The sequence below is a fragment of the Asterias amurensis genome, chromosome 21 (assembly GCF_032118995.1).
Source record: "Asterias amurensis chromosome 21, ASM3211899v1".
Taxonomy (NCBI): Eukaryota; Metazoa; Echinodermata; class Asteroidea; order Forcipulatida; family Asteriidae; genus Asterias; species Asterias amurensis.
This window is the reverse complement of record NC_092668.1, coordinates 14,421,465-14,443,638: the sequence shown is the minus strand read 5'-3', so window position 1 is coordinate 14,443,638 and position 22,174 is coordinate 14,421,465. Positions and strand designations below refer to the sequence as shown.

Below are 22,174 nucleotides of genomic sequence, written 5' to 3'. Positions count from 1 at the left end.
CTTCTTTGTATGTATGTGTGGTTTCAAAGACACAGTTGAAATGTAAGAAATAGTACTGCGAACTTTCTTTCTCGCGACTATACCCACATGTCATAACTCAAACTGATGTCAGATTTCTCGTAACGGGGCGATATGTCACAGGCTTTGAAGACTTTCTTTTGTAGACTTCTCATACACAAACGCTGTTCAGTTTCATGTTAATTAAATCGCCTTCCTGTAAACTTGTCACCAACTTCGGATGTTTTTTATCACAAATATTAGTTTTCCTTCTTTTCTAGACGGGGACAGAAACTGGTGTGACTCTCGACACGAAAGTCGGCTTCGATCAATTCCTTCGATCAATTCCAAACACTATTGGTAATTGTCAAAGACCAGTCTTCTCACTTGGTGTTTCTCAACATATGCATAAAATAACAAACCTGTGAACATTTGAGCTCAATCGGTCGTCGAAGTTGAGAGATAATATTGAAAGAAAAAACATCCTTGTCACACGAAGTTGTGTGCTTTCAGATGCTTAATTTCTAGACATCAAAATCTAAATCTGAGGTCTCGAAATCAAATTCGTAGAAAATTACTTCTTTCTCGAAAACTATGTTGCTTCAGAGAGAGCCATTTCTCACAGTGTTTTAAACCATCAACCTCTCCCCATTACTCGCTACCAAATAAGGTTTTATACTAATAAATATTTTGAGTAATTATTGCCTTATTGTTTCTCAAGACTGAGATTTCTTCGATGAGTTTGGAGAACTTTTATTTTTATACAAAATTGTCAAGTGACAAGTTGCGTATTTCTTGTCAATTATCGTTTTTCATGTTTGGGTTTAATTGTCTAAGTCCGTCAATTGTTGTTTCCTGTCCAATACTGTTGTATTCATCAATTGATTTATTTTGCTTTTTAATTACTAGTTGATTGTTAATTTTTATATATTTTGTAAATTTTAGCTATATATTAGTATTTAGTTAAATGTTTATTTCTTTAGATAGTTAATTGGTTCTTTAGTTATTAAATTATTTTGTCAAGTTAATGATTTATTTAGTTATTTATTAAGTTATTTAGCTATTTTATGTATTTAAGTTCAAGCGCATCATACGTAATTTCAGTTTTCTTCATTCTGTAGTCATTATCAAACTCCATATTGTTTTTGTTAATTATATCGTCGCGTTGCCAAATGACACAAAGTTCACCCCAAATAAACATCCACATCCATCACCGAAGTCCAAGAAATTCGCCCAAGGTGCTCCACCAACTCCGCCACCGTTCAAAACAACAGCTACGACCCGCTAAACCTTGAACCTCGTCTCGGTAAAAAAAAAAACAACCAACAGCAGACGCTCCTCGTGGGCTGATATGTCATCGCCACAGAGAACCCACCAATGACGTCACGACCCCCCCCCCATAGTCACAAACTGGTAACCCACATGGTATGTCTTGTTGATTAATGCATCCGACCATTCTCCAAATCATACGAGGAGGGAACCACAAGCACGCCAGGTGAACAACAAAAAGAACTGACAAGGTCACCAGCACTTTATTTCTGGTATTTTTCAACATCTGAGGTAAAACAAAATGCCATCAATTATAGTAAGGTGTACTTTTTGGACGTCCCGTCACACAATGATTAATTATATAGGGTTTTACGCAGGCAGCACCATTCCATCCTGCACTGCGTTAAAGTAAGGACTCGCAATCGGTCAATAACATATTTATTGGACTGTTTTGTGTAATGACATCACTCACTGCAGTTACCACCTCAGCAAGGCTACATTAAAGGCACCAGACACTAATTGTAATTACTCAAAATAATTGTTATCATACAAACTTACTTGGTAACGAGCAATAGTGAGCTGTTGATAGTATAAAACATTGTGAGCAAAGGCTCCCTCTGAAGTAACGTAGTTTTTGAGAAAGAGGTAGTTTCTCACTGAAATACTAAAAGACTTTAGGCCTGAAGCCCTTTTTAGGCAGATGAGAGCACACAAATTTATGCAGCATGGGTGTTCTTTCAATATGCTCTTTCATCTTAATGACCAATTGAGTCAAAATTGTCACAGATTTTTTATTTAATGCATAGTTTTGATACACCAAGTGAGAACACTGGTCTTGACAATTACCAAAGATGTCCAGTGCCTTTAAAAAGTGTGAAAACTTTCCAGAGTGATTGACAGATCCAAAAGGTCTTTTGATTGGAGGATATTGATTATGTAACAGCTGAAGAGGGCGTGGGTTATAATTGATTGACAATGACGTCAACAGACAGCTGATGTCAAGTCGTAAACAACTTTGTCTGTTTCTCATTTTGAAACGAACACACTCAGAAATTTGAGTAAACACACAAAGAAAGAGAAAATCGACGTTTTCGCAAACTGCTTACCATTCAAAATGACCTAATGGTAAAATTCAAACGGTTAATGGCCTGATGTTCCAACCCAGCGTCTTTCTAAAAGGATAATTGGACAAAGAAAGACAAACAAAAACATGCTACAAGAAACAAACACTGGTTTAGTTAAACTATTAATGAAGAACATTTGTTTATTTTATTCCAATGCTATAAATGCTCTAATTCTAAAAGGTCGAGTCCCTTTTTTAGACTTTAGTGAAGACATAACACAGTCGAGGTCTACGCGGAAACTACGGCTTGGGGAACAATTCTCAAGGGGGCCGTCAATGGATCTTGGTACATGCCACGGAGCAAGTTCAAGCTGGCTTTCTAGCCTCGGGTGTTGTTTGCTGGAACTATACGGGGGAAAGTGCACCGTGTAAAGTGACGGGTCGCCCTCGCCAGGGATGTGTGTTGAAACACAAGGATAGATGTTCAGTGGAAAGTGACATTATGGGAGACAAGACAATGAGGTATGGGTGCAAGTTTCGACTTTAACTTCTATGGACTTCGGTTCACATCCAGTCTCATGCAATAACCTTGCAGGCGGTGGGTGGGGTTTTCAGTTTCTACCCATGGCTATTTTTGAACCCAACCCCCCACTCCAACAATAACAAGAACACACAAAAGTGAATGAGAAAATAAGAACAAATCAATTGTAAGAACAATACGAGAAAAAAAAACAAGAAAAATAACAGGAACAATAATTGCGAAGGGAGCAAGAACTAAATGAAAACTGATTTGGGATAACAACCCAAATTAACTGCCACCTACTCCTAGGGTTGAAACTGGGTTCCCCCGTCACAGTCCATGATGATGCAGGCATAGTTTTCAAAGTGCCTTGCTTGCAGGGCACAAGTGTCATGACCAAGAATCGAACCCACACTCAGCTGCTGACAACACCAGAGCTTGGGTCTGGTGAACTTGACCACTCAACTACGACAAGCCACAATCAAAGTAAAGGACCATGCCGTCTTGTCTATAGAACCTGCCGTCGATTTCACCAAACTTTTCCTAACTTAGGTTTAATCCTAGGACTTAAGGACGAGTTAAACGTTAGGACGCACTGGACCCATCCTATGTTAGGACGAGTTACTCGTCCCTAACTCAAGATGGGGACTAATCCTAGCGTTTCGTCAAATCGGCTGCTCTACCCACGGGGGCAGATTGTGTAAATTCTAGGAGACTCTAAACTTTACTTTTGTCATGTAACAAAGTTCAATTTCTGCTTCGTAATGGTACTCGTGCTTGACCTCAAGATGCTGAAGGGAGGAGATGGGGACGAAGCTGGTGAGGGAGGCCTCGACTGAAGAACTAGGGTGAGTTTCTATTCCTGTTTCAAAGTTAACTTCTACCGACAGTCCAAGTTTCTCCATGACGCACATTCCCCCAGGTCCCCGTTCCTATTAGGAACTCCCAGCCTGTTGTAAAACGCTCACTCGCATCGAGACATCTGTCTTGACAGTTCCCGGATGCTAGCGTGTTATGGTTTTTCCCGCGCGCCCAGATGAGTTTTGGCGGGAAAGTGATACGAGAGAACAGGCTGCGCGGGAAAAGAGTGTAAAGGTTTGAGCGGTGAGGAGATGGGTTTGGACAGAAACAAGGTTTGGGGTTCGTCTGCTCCGCTCTGATGACCTTTCGCGGCTGTGTATAGTCGGTCTCATCACTTGGATTCCATGTGATGTTCTTCGAAGCGAGAATAAGAATTATTTAAGACGTAGAACAATCCATCTCGAGTAAGTAATGGAACCAAGAAACAAATGTCTAACCTTTTGGGGAGTTTAGAGAGACTAAAACGAATGTAAACATCAAAGTTTGTCCGTAAAGTTTGTAGAAAGTTGGTCTCGTCACGAAGATTTCATGTGATGTTCTTCGAATGCGGAACAAGACTTCTTTAAGAATTTGAGTCCAAGACGTTTCAACATGTAACCTTCCAGAGCTCATGGAACTAAAAAAAAACAAATGTCCAGCCTTCTTGGAAGTTTGGAGGGACCAAAACGTATGTTAACATCACAGTTTTTCTGTAAAGTTGGTAGACAAGTAAATTCTCAATAACTCAGTTATAAATTGGCAGATAAACCTCATGCGGTGTTAGGGTTTCTCGATTTTGCAAAGTTCTGCCAAGCCCCAAACCGCTCATTTCCCGACAAATAATTTTACATGACATCATGAAGTGCCAGTTAATGCCTGTCCCGATCCCCTGGTTTATCGGCTCAGCTCCTTGTTTGAGCTAAGCTCCTTGTTCAAGCTATCTTTTAATATAAATTCAAATCTACTTACAACACAAAGTTTATCTCGATTGGCCAACAAAGCATTAACTTCGAACCAAACGGATGCAAATTGAAGGGTCTTTACGCAAAAGCGCCCGGTGGCCATTTTGAATCTTATAAACTTGCAACATAAAAAACTTCTGTTACTTCATGCTTGATGACGCCACAAATATCGAACTTATTTGTTCGCTTGCCACAGTACTAGTCGGCAATGTGTACTGCTCATTTAGGCATTTGCAACCCATGAGGTTGTACCATAAACCATCGAAAGAAAGCATCAGCACGCTGACGTCGCAGTGTGACGTCACTAATGGTACAATTGAGCGGTTTGTGTGCAATAATAGTATTACATAACATAGATATTTCAAACCACAATGTAATTTTGAACATGATTTAAATACAATAAACAAGTATGACCAATCAAATGAAATGAGGAGAGCCAACTGTTTACTACCAACAGCATGGATTAACTAACTATTTACCAACCGCCAATTTCAAGAAACTTTACGCAGCTGCATTAATCCATTTTGCGCAACATTTATTGCGTAAGGTTTGCACCATCTCCACAATAAATTGCACAAGTGGAATTCCGCAGTTGCGTAAAGTTTCGTGAAATGGGCTGCTGAACTTTATGTTTATGTTTACAATCTCAAAAGTAAAGCAAAAAAAGATTGCAAAAACCAATGTTTTTATACTTGACTAGTTAAGATGTTTTTAAATCTAGACTTTGGTGATTCGGGCGTTGGGCTTACACATCCCAACTAATAAGACCACTGTAAGCCGATGACTCTACAGTGGTGAGGTGGCTTTTCGATCGCTAATTTTAAACAAAATTATTCATGCCTAGGTGTTAAGAAGTTGCCAAATGGGTTTAGGTTTTGTAAAGACCGGGGCTTTCCGTGTTTGCGGTGCGCAGTTTCTTCCCAGGTGCTGTGCGGGGTCTGTGACTCGTTTGACGGCCCAACCCATCGGATGAGTTACACTGAGGTCATCAAAAAATAGACTAATGATGTTCACGCAATGAGTGGTTTAAAGTTGTTTTACTTTCAGCAATTGTGGAAAAGAAATTGCCGTTTTGTTGTTGTCTCCTGGTTTGTATTTCAAAAAACGAGGCTGAAACGACAGCTCAAAGTAGTCTGACCCCTCGTCTTGTGACAATGATCACTGAAATGATTTTTACTGCACACGGGGAACACGACCAAGATGGCAGGAGCATTTCCATAGAGAAAGCTCAAAGGTGGTTGGTTGAATTGCTCCTTGCTGCACCAATCAGCATCCCTGATTCAAAACTTGCAGAAATTTGCAAGAGGTTCGAATCCCACCCGAGTAAAATGCCTGTGATTTTTTTCACAGAGCTCGGGAAAGTACTGAGTATACAGTGATTACACACATCGGTGGATAAATGGGTAAAACCAAAATATTTGAAAAAGAGAGAGAGAGAGAGACAGAGACGGATAATAAACAACAGCAAAAGCAACTCTGTTTTAAAGGATGCTTTATGCTTAACCTCGTTCTCTATTTGCAGACCTTCTCTCAGCTGCTAAACTCCGATCTCTCTTCCCAATCATCGCCCCAATAGCCCTCCCAATCCCCAAGAAGTACTAACGGAAACTACATGACATCTTTGATCAAACCTTAGCGGTAAAATCCGAGACGTTCGGACAAGTGCAAGGGGCAGGGCCCGGGTGGGGACCGACGGGGGGCTAAACGGGAATCATACGGGCTAGACAGTGCGATGGTTTAGAGGAGTTTCCGGAGCAAGAATCACAGGGTTGTTAAAAAGGAAAGGAAAGACTGCGACAGATAGTGATTCAGTTGGTAATCCATGAAGGGTTTTGGCTACTAATGGTGAGAGGGTATAAATGGAGGGGTAATTTCTTTCAACAGTTTCAGATTGATAGTTTTTGGGGGGAGGGGAGGGGGGTAATGGGGATGTGTCACTGATGAGTGTACTTTGGGGTAATGGTTTGGAGGGTAATTTGGCAAGTGTTTAGGAATGATACTGAGGCAATTACAAATTGACTTGTGATTAATGGGTATTACTTCGACATAGTGCGATTGGCCGGCGCAGCATGCTGAGTTTCAGTACCTTTGTACTCCTAGACGGAGTGGAGCATTTAAGGGTCTGTTTTTGAATCCAGGACGGGACATTTGATGTCTAGTCTCGATGATGTATTTGAATTGAAAGGGCGGGGACTTGTTCTACACTTTATCCTTGAACTGTCTAAAACAGTCGGTTTGTAAGATTAATTGTTTCTGAGAAGGGTGTAGAAGGGTGATTAGTTTAAACCAATTGTACTATGGATGTATATTTTTATAGCAATTAAATAAGACCAATACAACGTAAGATATCTTGTTTCAAGCCTGGATAAAATGAACGCCCTCTCCAGTTTGGAGTTCATAACTTAATGGACTCGAGAAAAATTATGGCTTCGAGAAAATTATGCAAAGTTGTCCCGTGTAAAAATAAATTAAAATTATATTATGTATTATTTTTTTCATGTGCGAGTACACCTTTAATGGATGCCAATAGAGGAAGTCATGTAATAACTCGCAATGAACATAATTACGAATGCAAAACATCCCAACTGTTCTTTATTTATAAAAGTACGAGACCTGCGTCTAGCACAAGGGAGGAAGTCGAAGTCATTCTGGACAAATTGGACTTACACTACATGCCATCAGTCATTTAATGATGAGACTGCAACAGTTGGGACACCTTACCACAACGGCAGCTGTGAAATAAACCTGACAGCATGGATATCTGTGAATCATATCCGAATCATCTTTTTAGAATTGTCCATTCCCCGTACTGTTTTTTGTTGTTTTGTTTTTCATTTCTTGAAGTTCACAGACGTTTATATCCACTCATGGGTTCGATGTCACAAAGCTTTAAGATTCCCTTAAAGATGATTTGTCATAATCAACATAGTGATTAGTATTTCTGACATCACACTTTGTTTAGCAATTACGATTGATACAATTATTATTCAGATCAATCTAAGGTCTTTGTGAAGTCGGTGTCTGGCGTGACAAATCCGCGCTTTTGTTCGTTATGCGAAAACCATCAAAACTGTACTCGGGTGTGAACACCGAAAACGAGTACCGACTACCTAGCACTCAACACTGATCATTATAAGTACCACTGACTTGCAGATAGCGCATATTTTTACTTCCCCACAAACATTAAAAAAAAAAAAACATAACTGGAACTCAGTAGTCAGTGAAATCATAAAAGTGTCACATAATCATCAACAACCTTTATAAGGTTCCTCGTTCCTGAATATGTCACAAGAAGGAACAATCAAGCAAGCAAACAAGCATCAAACACATAGACGCTGCTCTAGCCGGATATTCAACTTTGGATGCGACCATTTTGTTTTTGTCAGCAGCCTACAAGAGATATAACAAACATTCGAACGAAACGGACAAATCAACAACCCCCCCCCCCCAAAAAAAAAAAACTAGGTATCGCCAGACACTTTCAGCTAAACCGAACTGCATCGAACCATCCAGACAGACTTATTCAAACAGACCTCATTTCTCAAACTGATCACAAGTTATTTTCCAGTAAATTGAGGATTACAACTTAACCGAGCGGTAAACCACTCAAGGGAAACACTCACTTCATCTTCACTATTTTCACTCACTCTGCAGTGAAACGTGTGAGAACTTACAGTTACTGACATGAACTGTATGTTGGATTATGACTCTATGATCCGCTTCTCCTGGTACATCCAATAAGCAAGAAATGGATTAAGTTGATCCCTAGCTCTTAAGCTCTCACTAATCCCCTATGTTGTAATTGAAGTAATTAAAAGAGTTCATTATCCGTAGAGTTGTTCGGTGAGGGCGGGCTTTATGACAGGATCTCGCTGGTTTCTGCAATGGTTTCTGTACGTGAGTTGTTTTGTTACCAGTGGGCCCAGGACTAAGCTGAAGGGGTTTGTTTTCCGAATAATCATAAAGTGATACCATGGGTTCAAATGGCAAAGAGGTAGTGCTATAGTTTGTGCAAGTTGCCCTCTGTGCAAGTCTAGTTATGTCAGTTCTTCCCGTGGAATAAACACAGGTTTATCTTAAAGCTCAATATATCCTTCTTGCCGAGTGGAAATACCCTCTCTTAAATTCCATTAAAATTCAACTCCTACATTTGCCAACAACCTCCCCGCGACTCATTCCCAAAATGACCAGGATGCTTTTCATTTTATCCCCGGCTCTGTATAAGTTACTCTGAGCTCATCTCGATGAAGCCGGGGCAGATGTATTTCTTGGACGGCGAAGATTACGAGATGAATTTGGCTTCGATTGTGGACTTAGGAATATATTGTAATAAAGCGGGCTTGTGGTGCTACGGTGTCCCCGAACGGCCATGATCAGTTACAGTCTAAGAAGACAGAATGATATTTCAACACGTCAATAAACAAAAGGCTTTGAGTTGTACTCATTTAAAGGACTTAGACGAGGCAGGGGACGCCTCGGAATAGTCTGGTTTCTTTGCAAATAAAAGTGATATCCTCACATAGGGAAACTGAAATAGTTTTTGTAAAGGGTTAGCTGTCTTTTTAAACGTTTGTATCACAACTGATCAAATTTAATGCTGGAACATTGGCGTTAGCCTTTGTCCTATGTATTCATGGAGCACCCTATAGTGCCAAACCATACGAGTCCAGAAGTGTTTATCCCAGTAGGCGATCAAACTGACTTTATAAAGTAACAATTAGCTCCTGTCGAACATGAGCTAAAAGTACAACCGAATGATTGTGCACTTCAAAAACACATAGGTTTAGTGCTCATGTTCACAGCTGACATAGAGGGCGTGTACAGCAGTGCTTGGCCTTTGCTTGAGAGAGTTGCAACAACTTGGGATTAGAAGCTTACAGTCCCACTAAAAACTTATGGACGTAAAAGGGTGCCAGACTAGACTGCATAATATATGCAGTGTTACCGCAAACCTAACCTAATTACACTCCTAACAAGCACAGTTTCAAATCCTACTTTAACAGGATTACTGTATAAGTAAATGGCAGACAAACTTCCAAAGCTGACAGTCATTTCTAGGCCTCCATACCTTTCCGTCTAACCGCCCTGGGCCTGGGAAGTCATTGACGATATGTAATGTAACCTAGCATCAGATGAAGACTCAAGCAAGAACCTGTTATTAGTGTTTGGCCGGGATTGGGTCCGTTTAGCCCCGGGGATGCAGACCCAGCTGCTCGCTGCTGAAAAATCCTATCAGTCTTCACCCAACCAATGTCTTACTTTCTAGTATTGTGTTTCTTACTCCGAATCTTATTTTTTCCTCCTCAGTAACTGTTGGTCGCCGCAATGGCTGTTTGCTATTCTTCATAGCAGCTGTGTATTTGAGCAATTGCAGAAACATGCTGCCAAGAAAGAAAAAAAATCACCCTTTTCGTTTATTTTACTCCTTTTCAGAGAGAGACAGAAAAAAAATCAGACGTAGAAAAACAATGTCAAAGGGCGAGGATGGAAAGTACAAGGGTCCGGTTTGTCTAAATGTTGGTAGAGAGATCTATGTTTGTTCTACGGCTCCATTCTGGTTTTCAACACCGTGGAGATGTGGAAGGGGGGTACTGGAAAATACCGGGGCTGCTGGTGAAATGGCGAGTGCAGACTGTGGGTGAATCGGAGGTTATTTCAGGGTGTCATCGGCGCGGTGTGTGGTACTCGACGACCGGTTGGGACAAGATGGGAAAGGGAAATTGGCAGAAGGGGTATTTTTCTTAAACCTGGGGTGAAATAAAGGGTGGAAAGAGGCCTTGACTTCCGGACAACACGCTGGAAAGCTTTGTGTGTGTTCTGTTAAGCCAGCTAAGATGAGGGAAATTAATTCATTTTAAGGTTAAAAATATAGTGTGGAGTTATCATCAGTTTGTCTGGTTACTCATATGAAACAGTATCAATTGTTTTTCTTGATAAGCTATTCTAACTTCTAAAGCAAACATCTATCAACGTCAATGACAAGTAAGACGAACTCGTTTTAGCATGTCCATACGACTTTAAAGCCACTGTACAATGTCGGAGCAGAAAACAAATTAAAAGTTCACAGATTTACAAATAACTTACAGGGTTTACAGAAGGTAATGGTGAAAGACTTCTCTTGATATATTATTCCATGAAATGCTTTACTTTTTGAGAAAAAAATTAAAACAATATCAATTCTCGATATCGAGAATTACGGATTTATTTGAAACACATGTCATGACACGGCGAAACATGCGAAAACAAGGGTGGGTTTTTCCCGTTTCTCCCGACTCCGATGACCAATTGAGCCTAAATTTTCACAGGTTTGTTATTTTTTATATAAGTTGTGATACACGAAGTGAGGGCCTTGGCGATACTGTTTATCGAAAGTGTCCAAAGGCTTTAAAACTAAAAATTTGCTCAACCACAAAGAGCTACTACGACCCCAAAAGATTACTAACTACGTGAATATGACTGTTATAATACCTGACTATTAACACTCATAATTTCCTACACAATGCAAAGCATCAAAATCAGTTCCTTTTTGATAAAACATTGCCGTATTTTGTCGTACGTGAATTTTAAAAGACTGGTTAGTATAATAAGCAATTTCACTCAATCATGCTCTTAGAAATTTGGGCTTGAATAAAGAAAAAAGATCTTAATTTAAAACAAATGGTATTAATAGTAAAAATTAACTCACATAAAACACATGAATTTATGCTCGGTTTGACCGAAAAAGATATTTACAAGTGCCCAGAAAGTGCAACATTAAATAATTGCGCAACAACCTACTTTTGACGAGACGCCATAATGTCGTCGTGTACCCTGTGTTGCATGTAACACATTATCAAACTGATTATCATCCTCCATATTAGGTACCAGACCACTGCATGTACGGGCAGTTCTCATAAGGTTTGTCAGTTTGTTTTAGTTTTTGTTGACCGTTGTATAGTTATAACATTTCAGAGAAAGACTCTTGCGTACAGATAGTTTTGCTAAACAGTTGTTTCGTACATAAGACCCCAAAACCATCTAAAAATGGACCAGATTTGCAATTGTCGGGAAAAATATTAATGAAACAAAACACACTGCTTAAAGGAGGGACAATGTAGCTGAAACACCAGGAACCGATCTCAAAAGCTGTTCTCAAAACAGATCTCAAAACATAATATTGCATTTGGCAAGATAAAAATGTGCTAAGCAAATTGTTCTGCTTACTAACTATGTTTACATAGGAATGAAGTTAATGTATGTGTACTCTTGCCGGCACAGATTTTGATTTGATGGCAAGCATGTCGCTTAGCGCGTCCCTGTGAAATTTGAACCAATTGAAATCAACCAAATCCAGCAACGGTAAATATTAAACACAACTAAACAATCTTCTTTCATGGGGGGGGGGGGGGGGTCATGATATAGCTCATGCGATTCTTTATAGTGACAAAACAGATTCGAGTTCAACCTAAGGGCCCCATGAAGAGTTTGTACGGGGAAAATTGACGAGCTACCCATTTGGAAAGTTTACCGATAAGCTGAAGGGAGCTGAGATCATGCAGCGGGGATTTGCGAAAGGCCGGCCCGGTCCTTTGCGCGGATTTCACGGTAGGGTTGAAGTGACGACAGCATGAACCACGGACTCTTCACCTTGAACTTCTGGAAGCTGTGGTGGAAAGTATGGATTGGTTTTGGAGTGTTGGTTGTAATGCTTGATAAGTGAGAGGGGCTAGGCGCAGAGGGAGCGTGATGAGCTGGGAATGTGATGGGGGAAAGACGGTGATAGTCCCCGCTTGATGGATCCGAGAAAATGCCTTTTTTTTTACTTACTGGATTGGTTTATCGAGGGAGCTGTTGGTAATACTTATGTTGTAAGAGATGAGATTTAAAGCCTTCAGCTGAGTGCACATTTAATAAACAACTGTATAATTGGTTTATGGAATATAACAATTATTCGTTGTGTAACCCAGATAAGACAGGACTGCACAAATGCAATGTATTCTAAGTTTATCAGCTTCCACAAAAATAGTACAATTTTTACCATGTTCACAAACTGATGGATTGTATTCTCAAACTTTCATTTCCTTCCAAGCGATCCATTTAGGTCTATACGTGTAACGTTTAACCCCGTCCCGTTTGGACCATCATGTCAACGGATAGCTATTTCAAAGATGAAATTTCAAACTCATTCACAGAAGCCTGTCAACGATTTCAAACTCAATTACATCAAGAAAGAAAAAAAATCATAAAAATACAACAAATATTGGCCCAACTCACTCATCTAAAACCCAAGTCACGGAAACACGGTTCAACTTAACGCCATGGATGTGCCGGAATAGTTTACCGTGATTAAGGTACTCCCCTCCCCCGTCAGCCGACCGCGGGGTAACCCCCTTGAGCCCGACCCAGCACCGGCCTCCGGCGCTACATACCTTCCACGCACCGCCTTAATACACAGAGGTATTAACCAATATTTACTCTCCCTAATTTGAGCAAAGTTAAAGGAACATTACAGAATTTGGGTTTTTGCTAACAAAACAGTTGCTGGCAGTGTAAGCACCTTATGTAATCCATCAAATACATAAACTGACAAACTTGCAGCCGATTTCACGAAACTTTACGCAACTGCGTAAGTCCACTTGCGGCCATCTGGGTCACGAGAAAATAGTGAAAACTGCTTACACATTTTGCATGACATCGATTAAAGTAACATTATAGAATTGGTAAGACAAAAAACTCGTTTGCATCAAACTTACACGGTCTAATGATGATGATAGTAGAAAACATCCCTTGAAATATTTCTGTCTGAATCGTAATATTTGATAAGATATAAATAAAAATGATTTCCGTTTGGAGTTTATCGCTAAATGAGCCTTTTATTCATTTTTTATTTAAATCGATGTCATGCAAAATGTGTAATCGGTTTTTCACTATTTTCTTGTGACCCAGATGGCCGATCGGTCTAATCTTCTGCAGGTTTGTCAGTTTATGTATATGGTGGATTACATAAAGTGCTTACACTGCCAGCAACTGTTTTGTTATCTAAAAAACAATTCTGTAATGTTCCTTTAAGTTTGTGTTTCTATTCAAACTGCTGCTTTTGATCGCAGAAACAGGTAATGATTATAACGCAATTACCCCCGTCATACCAACACGACAACATGGTTTTGTATCAAGTTTGCGATTAATGAAAAACATACTTTCGAGTTAACATTTGGGCATAGATTTCCAAAGGTTAAAATGGTTTTATTTTACGTAAATATACATTCACATCCTCTAAAGTTGTCAATAAAAGTATCGTATGACCAAAACCTCGTAATGTCAAAGACATAAAAAATAATCTCGTTATCAACAAAACAAGGTGGATAACGTTTCATGATTTGCTCGCAAGACCCTTGGATACAAAGTGTATACAACTTCTTTTTCTTTCGAGTCCGTCAACTCTGCAAACGTTTGGTCGGGATTGGACACATCTTAAACTACTGAAGTTTGTCAAGGACAAGATTTTCACGAAGTTATTCTAATGTTCTGCAACATTCCTGTTTTTCTAATGCTTTCTAAACAAAAGAAAGTTGTACCTAAAAGTTTGGCTGTCCAACAATATCGGTAGCTTCCGCAGGTGGGGGTTTGAACCAGTATAAGTGCAATCAATTGACACAGTAAATTGCCAAGTGGATGAGCAATACAGCTCATTAGCAAATTGTCGTAACCCAATTAGAGAGGGGTACATGCGGGTGGCATAATTATGCAGGTGGCATAATTACGCACGCGAAGGGCAGGAGGTAACATCTTTAATAATAAGGGGATCACTTCTCAAGTGAGGTCATAGTGGGCTATCTTTATTACTGGCGTGGTCCAGAGTCAAAGAAGGTAAGACCAGAGTGATCTTGAAGGGATTATGTAAGCATTGTTGTCAGGTTTTAAGATGACATCTAGAATGGCAGTGACGGGGGGCTGGTCTAAGAGGACCTGACGGGGGATTTCCCTCCACGGTACTACCCCCTTCTTGGTCACCGTCGATGAGTCACTCCACCAAGCCCTGTTTCCGGAAGAATAATTTCACAAGAAGGAGGGGGGTAATGGGTGGGCCACTTTGGAGTTGTCAGTTTTAAGAGGGTATGATACCCTCTCGCCCTTCCCGATTGAAGACAATTAAAATTGAGTGGAGTACGATTTGGAAAGAGCGCTTGGTATACGATTAAGAGAGACAAGTGATTGCTCGTGACAGAAAAGGGTGTATGTGGACCACTTGGGTGGGTTGTCTCTTGAGGTTAGTTCCCAAAATACTTAGAGTAAATGGAAATGGATTCATGGCTTTACTTGAAGGAGGTGGTGGTTTACAGACAAAGTAAAGTCGAGTTGGGTCTCGAGAAAAACTCGGTTTCTCATGAAGTACTGTTCAGAAGTTGTGATTGCCTCTTGTAAGAAGAGGTGACTCAAGAACCAGAGTGGAATAATTGTCTATAGGGAACCAAAGTTGAGTTGTCCAGAAATAACCAGAGTTGGGCTGTCTAGAAAGAACCAAAGTTGAGAACGGGTAGAAAGAACCAGGGTTGTCAGACAGGCACTTGGCTGGCTTCTTTAGAAAGAACCAGAGTTGAGATGTCCAGAAAAACCCAGAGTTGACTTATCTAGAAAGAACCAGTGTTGACTTGAGCCTCGAACCGTGCACTTTGTGTCGAATACCAACACAAGACAGTGCGCGAAACGTCACGACCCTAACAAGGGAAGACTTTTGTAGAGATTGCATATAGTTTATATTTTACTTAGTATTTTTTTGTTATCTCGTATTTTAAGCTGGGTTGTGTGTGTTTACAGCTTTTTGCGAAAACCAACAATTTTTTTTTTTTAAACGTAGCCCATCGTGGTTTGTCAAGATACTTTAAGGCAATAAAGCATAATCAAGCAACACCGGCTTAGAGTTTTAGTGAACAAACCGAACAATTTATATTTTTGTTCCAACTACCATTGCAACAATATTTCCATCCAAGCCTTAAATATAAGATATTTTTTTACTTTATCTTTATCAGATGTTGAATTTTGAAAACTTATGACTCCCAGTCAGTTACATCTTGGTTTTATCAGCAGGGTATACAGTTGCAAACCGTGAGGAAGGTAAATTAAATAAATGTGAAAAACTTTCTGATAAACATCAGTCCCTCACCCGGAAACGCCCGCCACAAACCCCAGAACAAAACTAAAATCCACGTGTGTGTAACGTTCCCGGTAAGACCTAGTTTCCTAGATTTAAGTCAAGACATGGGTTTTAAATACTGCCCAATATCTTGGTTCCATAAATACCTGATTTGTTCAATGTGTACTCTTCGGCTTGTTGGTCTTTTTTTGAAAAAAATATGTCCCGGACCGAGGAGCGTAAAGCCATTTGCTCTCTCAGCGGGCAAGGTACGCCGAGCTGTCAGCACTTTGGACGGCAGGAAATCCAGGTAAGACGCGCTATGTCTGACAAACCGCGTCATCACCGGGCGGGGAGGAGGCGGGGGACAGACTAGCCATGTTGAGATGCAGGCAGGTAAAAAGATTAAACTCTGAAAGAAACGATAATAGAAGATAATATCAACTCTCTGTATATAGTATAGGATGAATACCGCACAATATTGTAACACTTTTAGCTTCGAAAGTCAACGTTGGTGGCGCTGTTGATGTTTACCTAAGAAAAGAAAATACGTCAAAAAATGTTCGGCATTAAAATACATTCCCCATTAGTTTCGATTAGTAATTAGGCCTATCATATTCATGAATTGAAAAGCGATGACGTCAACATTTTCACTACAGTCTTAGAGAAAAATTCCATTTTATTTTATCCAAAACAAAACTGTTAAAAGCAGACACAAATCAAAATTTTAAAATTTGAAACAGCACCATTTTCGAATGGCTAAAAGTGATGGTTGACTTTTTTGAAGGCAGCATTCTTTCAAAATGCTGCTTCATAAACTGAAAAGTAGATTATTTAAAATATAATTGTTTGTGTTTTAAAGGGAGTTGCAAGGCGTTGAGTCCAAGAAACATAACAAAACAGTCGACAGTTTAGGTCTCCGGTTATCAAAATGGTGGCAAACGTGGGAATCATAACTTAATTTGAAATAAATTGTATAGGTAAAAGCTTAAACAGAAAATTTGGTACAAATTTGAATGCATAGTATTTTAAAGCTTCATTTTTCATCGCGAACAATCTGCTCAATTTGATTGGGGCCTAAATCTTCCGTAAATCATCAGGTATCAACGAATTAGAAAAACGCAATATGGAGAATTAATTCCAAATTACTCCATAATGCGAATTTCATTGCTTCAGCACAAGTCGCGCCGCTCACCACTGCGCAAGTCAGAGACATTAATTCCTGGAAATACAGTCGCCTTCCTCCATACGGACAAAATATAATTTATGCATCTCGGTCAAATTAATTTCCAATTTCCAAGCCTAATCCCTGAGATCAAAACAACAGTGAGTTTGTATTCTTACTTATTGGCACCCCCTCCTCCTCTGCAACTAAAAATAAAACCCTTTCCCCCTGCAGGTAGTGTTCACCGCACTCTATTAGCTAATTAAGTACCCGCGAAAATAAAGTACTGGTCACTCCCGAAGTACGGTGTGTGGTGATGGACGGTGGCCGAGGGGGCCGGGGGAAAAAGCGGTCAAAATGACCCATAAACACGGTAGGGTTGACCCAGTAAACGACAGGGGGAGCCACGGACAAAACGTCAGGTCAAAAGGACACGACCAAATTGTCAAAAGTTGCTGGTTGGTTTTCTCGTACAATGCCAATCATTTCAATAAGGAAATACTTATATTGCTATTGTGTAATTATTTCCCTACATATGTTTTGACATATGTTAAGGCATCTTCTAGTAAAAATGAGTTCAGATGGATGTGCACATATTCTTTTGATGACGTGAGTCCGAGTATGTTCATGGCGTCTGAATGTACGCATATTTTGGAAGGCCCGTATCCGAAAGTGCAGTTCATTTCATTGCGTCTGATTGTGCACATCTTTTGATAATTGTTTAAAGAAGTTGAAACAAATAAAATAAATACACAACTATATCAATAAATGATTCATTTAGAGCCACAAGATACTGTTCTGGTCAATAATGATAATATATCATACTGGGTAAAGAGTGACAGGCTTAAGAAAATGGAAGGATTTTTATCCACAATCTAAAAAAACAAAAGTCTACAAAACCCTAGTCCTATAAGTTCTTCCTTTCTGTGGTCATGTGGTTTTATTTTTCACAATTATTATAGAAAGCTACAACTGACTTAATTCACATGAACGAAGGATTATGAAAAAAAATACTAATTAGGTCAAACATCAGCAAGATATGATAAAAACGCTCTCCCAAAACCAATACAGCAATTTCTTAATTAAAGCAGTACACCGATCCCAATCCAGAGGGTAAAACTGCAGACATTAACACTCGTATTGTTTTCAATGGAAACAAAAATAGCGGATATTATTCCACTCCCCTTGGAGAACAAAGTGCAAGTTGTGATTACGTTCTTGGTGGTCACGTCTGATCACCTCTTGATTAGTTTCGAGCAAAATCTCATGGCTCGACCCCTGACCTGAAGTTCTACTTTTCAACAATGAAAAGGAGGTCAAGTCAAGAAAAAATAAAAAGGGGTGTTCTCGTAGTGATTCTTTCATTGATTAATGTTGCCCTAAAATAAAAATTTAAATTTGATACCCTGCATCTAGGTTGATCCAGAATTCCAATCTGTCAAACCTGGAACTTTTAGGGGTTTTATATTTTTGATGAGTTTCGATAAAATAATTTGCGGTTTGCGTCAGCTTGATCCAGTTTTAAGGCATTCGAAATGAGCTGACTTGTGACGGCGGCCATTTTGAATTGCCCTTTTATCGCAGTAATTTTTTAAAGTTTTTTATTCCTTAATTAATTATGCAAGTATTTATATATTTCGTAAGCTGATAAAAGAGAATCAATACTTCTTTGAGTCAAATGTACCTTTTCACAATGCTTGCAATATGTAAGGGATTTCAAGTTTTCTTACGTGCATGTTATCACTTTTGCGTCTGAATCAAATATTCGTATTAATGCCCGGATGAAGAAAACAAATTACAATTGTTTTCTGTTCTTCTTATTTTGTTAACATTTGTTTTCCGTTCGTCTTTTTTTCATCTCTTGAGGTAAGGACCGCAGCGGCTCAAGACATCAAAGACCGAAGTTTGCACAATTTAAAGTACAGATAATGCCCACTAATCTACCCCTGACAGATACAGCGCACAGAGGACGGGCCGACCATCCCGGAATTCCCGACCCGTGTTCTAGATCTTTACGTTTGGCCCACGTCCTCACAGACAGTAGGTCCCAAAACATGTCATCAAATACACCCGCGAAGAAAGCAATACATGAAGAAACTGGGTCTTGAGCAGTCAGGCAACTGACCAGTAAGTGTGTGTGTTAAGTTGGAGAAGAGGCTGGGAGCTAGACATCTTAAGACGAGACCGTGAGATACATGCAACTAGGTCGGACATGGCGGAAAGTCATCACCGGGGTTGAGGGCTGTCATCACGCCGTGCTTGGCGGATCAATCACGGCAGAGGGGGAAGCCAGTAAACGCATCCAAGTTCACCGCATAAAGCGTACTTTTTTCTTTCACTCGTACCAGACAGGCAGACAAAACTTGTCTGTTAAAACCGAACGGGGAATCTGATTAGGTTATGTAAAGTTAAGCAATGAGACCAATGTTAACAACACCGAAGTGTTTGTTAACACGACTAGTGCACAACACATTCAGGTCCAATTCGGAGTGTGATCATGAATGCATGTGTCTGTTCCTCAACAACATTCTGAACGGTTCAGCACAACTTTTGTTTATAGTGACTTACACTAATTCTCATCCAATTCGTCAAAAAAGAGTTGATGGTGGTGGTGGTGGAGGGGTGGCCATTGATATGGCTCTTACCTAAATACAATTGAGTTATGGAGTAAATTAATTTACCCACACCCGACATGATTTTAAAAAAATTATGCATTTAGTGTATTGAGTTTATATACCCTCAAATGCATGGACAAGTATCACCGAGCATCAACGAGTACCACCGAGCATCAACGAGCATCACCGAGTGGTACCGAAGCTTGGAGTTCGATTGCCGAATGCCAGCTATGTACAACAGACAGTTGAAGCCGGGTAAATCGCTTGAACACAGAATGTGTGAAACAATTCATGTGACGTCACAGGCAGCCAAGACTTTTAATAAGAAACTGTAGATTGGAAACGAGTAAGCTCTTTACAAGTCAGACAAATGGTGTGGCACAGTTTCCATGTGCACAATCTACAAAATTAATGGACTTTCTAAAACATGCTTGTAACATTTTCAAAGTCGTGAATCGAGCATCGAGAAAGAGTGCCAAAGGGGTCAATTCACAAGGAGTTAGTAATACTTATAACTTAGGACTGGTCCTAGGAGATAATAAAGAACTGAAGGCTAGTCCTATTAGTAAAAGGACTAAACTCGTCCTAACTCGAGATTCGAAACACTTTTGAAATCCACCCAAGGCCTACGTGGTAGCGTTATATAAAACACCACCCAAAGCTGAGGGCTACGTCATCGGACATGATTAAGTGTGAAAACAGCCTCCATAGACATTCCATGGTGACTTGCCGCACGCATACCGCGTTAGTCGCCCTGAACGATGAGGGCCTGGGACGCCATTTACCAGGATGTGGGAGCAAACATTGGTCTCCCGAAAAGAGAATTTCTGTCATTAACCTGTACCTCGCATGACTTGTACTTTGATGAGATACTCGGATAAACGGAACCAGGTATACGGGTGTAATGAGAGACATCTACATTAGACGAAAACTCAACATTACTTCGACAACTACCCTTGTTGAGCTTACAAGATACACATTGTTGGGTATTTTTTAGTGAGGAACTGTACTTGTGGGTTTTTATTTTATTTTATTGTGTACCCCACAATGTTTTTAACTGGAAAGATTGTAGAAAAGGAATCATATAGAAAGGCTTGCGGTAACACCATGTAATGATTATCCCAATGAGTTGGGGTGGTTCTGAAAAGAACCGCTGGTTTCAACTCGACGTTTCGATCAGTATGCTCTGATCGTCTTCTTTCTCCAGAAGACCATCAGAGCATACTGATCGAAACGTCGAGTTGAAACCAGCGGTTCTGTTCAGAACAAACCCAATTTAATAAGAGATAGTCATTACATGGTGTTACCGCAAACCTTTCCATATCGCATTTCCACCATGCAAAGTTTGAAATCTTACTTAAAAGGAATAATGACACCATGGGTAAAGCCCACAATTTCGCCCTTAACATATCTGATTTAAATAATTGACTGAGGATCCGAAAGTGTAAAATTACTTTGTAGCTTTCTTACTTCAGTGTCACTGTTTGTTTGTTTGTTTGTTTGTTTGTTTGTTTGTTTGTTTACAATGACATTGTTAGTGACATCATTAGCACTAGCGTCGCCCTCTAGTGACAGGTTGAAACAAGAAGAGAAACAAAATATGCTATTTCAATATTTTCCCCCTACATAACTATCTTATAGGCATACAAAAAGTTGTAAGACAACGTGTGAAAGAAAACCGAAATGCAGGCCATGGGTTAAAAACACAAAATTACATTTACTTCGACCGAGATAACGCGGTTTTCTGTCTTCGCCGGTAACTGTTTCATGGTTAGATGTTTTATATTGCAAAATGAGTGTACAGAATTCGACATGAAATAGTAGCCGTAATGACAAACGTATGTGAATACGTGTTATAATCATTTCGATATCAGCTAGTGTAACAAACATGTATCAAATTGGCGCGGGACTAGGGTGTTTCCAAAGTGACACATTTTGAGTCACTTTTTTTCTAGCCACAATGTCCAGAAATCTCGTTAAATGAAATAAAGATACAGTTTCCGTATCCAGCATCACTTTTCATTCGATATGAAATAATATAGTTTTCTAATTTACCTCAACGCGATATCCCTGTTTGTAGAGTGGTGGTGTGATGCAGAAAGGTACAGCCTCCGTGTTGCTGGTATGATAGGCAATATGCGCCACACCACCATGTAAACCATTATACATGGTGCTATGAAAAGGAAATTGCCTCATATGCTACAAATGTTAACTCCAACTTGCAGGACAAACTACTGAATGCTTTGATGCCACCACCCTCCCCCCCCCCCCCATTCCAGGGGTGTGATAAAACACTAGTGAGAACAAAGTTTTATTTATTTATTAATTTATTTATTGGTCTGGGTGCAAGTCACAGACAGAGTACAACATTTAGGTTGACTTCAACATGCGGCCATTAGCTCAACTTACCAATTCAGTTCAAGGTACGGTATATAATGGACGTAGGATAGAAAGCACACAAGAAGTCTCGTTTTCTAGTTGGTAAGTCACTGCTCTGGAATTGCAAGGGTAGTGGGTTCGAATCCCACCCAAGTAACATGGCTATGATATTTTTCACAGGACTCGGGAAAGTACTGAGTATACAGTGCTAACACACATCGGTGTATGGGTAAAAAAACAAAACTAAAAAGTCT

General features: G+C 39.8%; 1 protein-coding gene across 2 annotated transcripts in view; it reads right to left on the bottom strand.

Moving 5' to 3' along the window:
- The window catches only part of LOC139953082 (pituitary homeobox x-like), a 66,484-nt gene that overhangs the window by 44,163 nt on the left and 147 nt on the right, over window positions 1–22,174 (bottom strand). Inside the window, exon 2 of one of the 2 annotated variants that reach the window (XM_071952484.1) lies at window positions 15,929–16,173. The exons of the other annotated variant lie outside the window; for it this stretch is intronic. The gene's annotated coding sequence lies outside the window, so the exon portion shown is untranslated. The remainder of the gene's footprint in view (window positions 1–15,928; window positions 16,174–22,174) is intronic. 2 annotated transcript variants of the gene reach the window in all.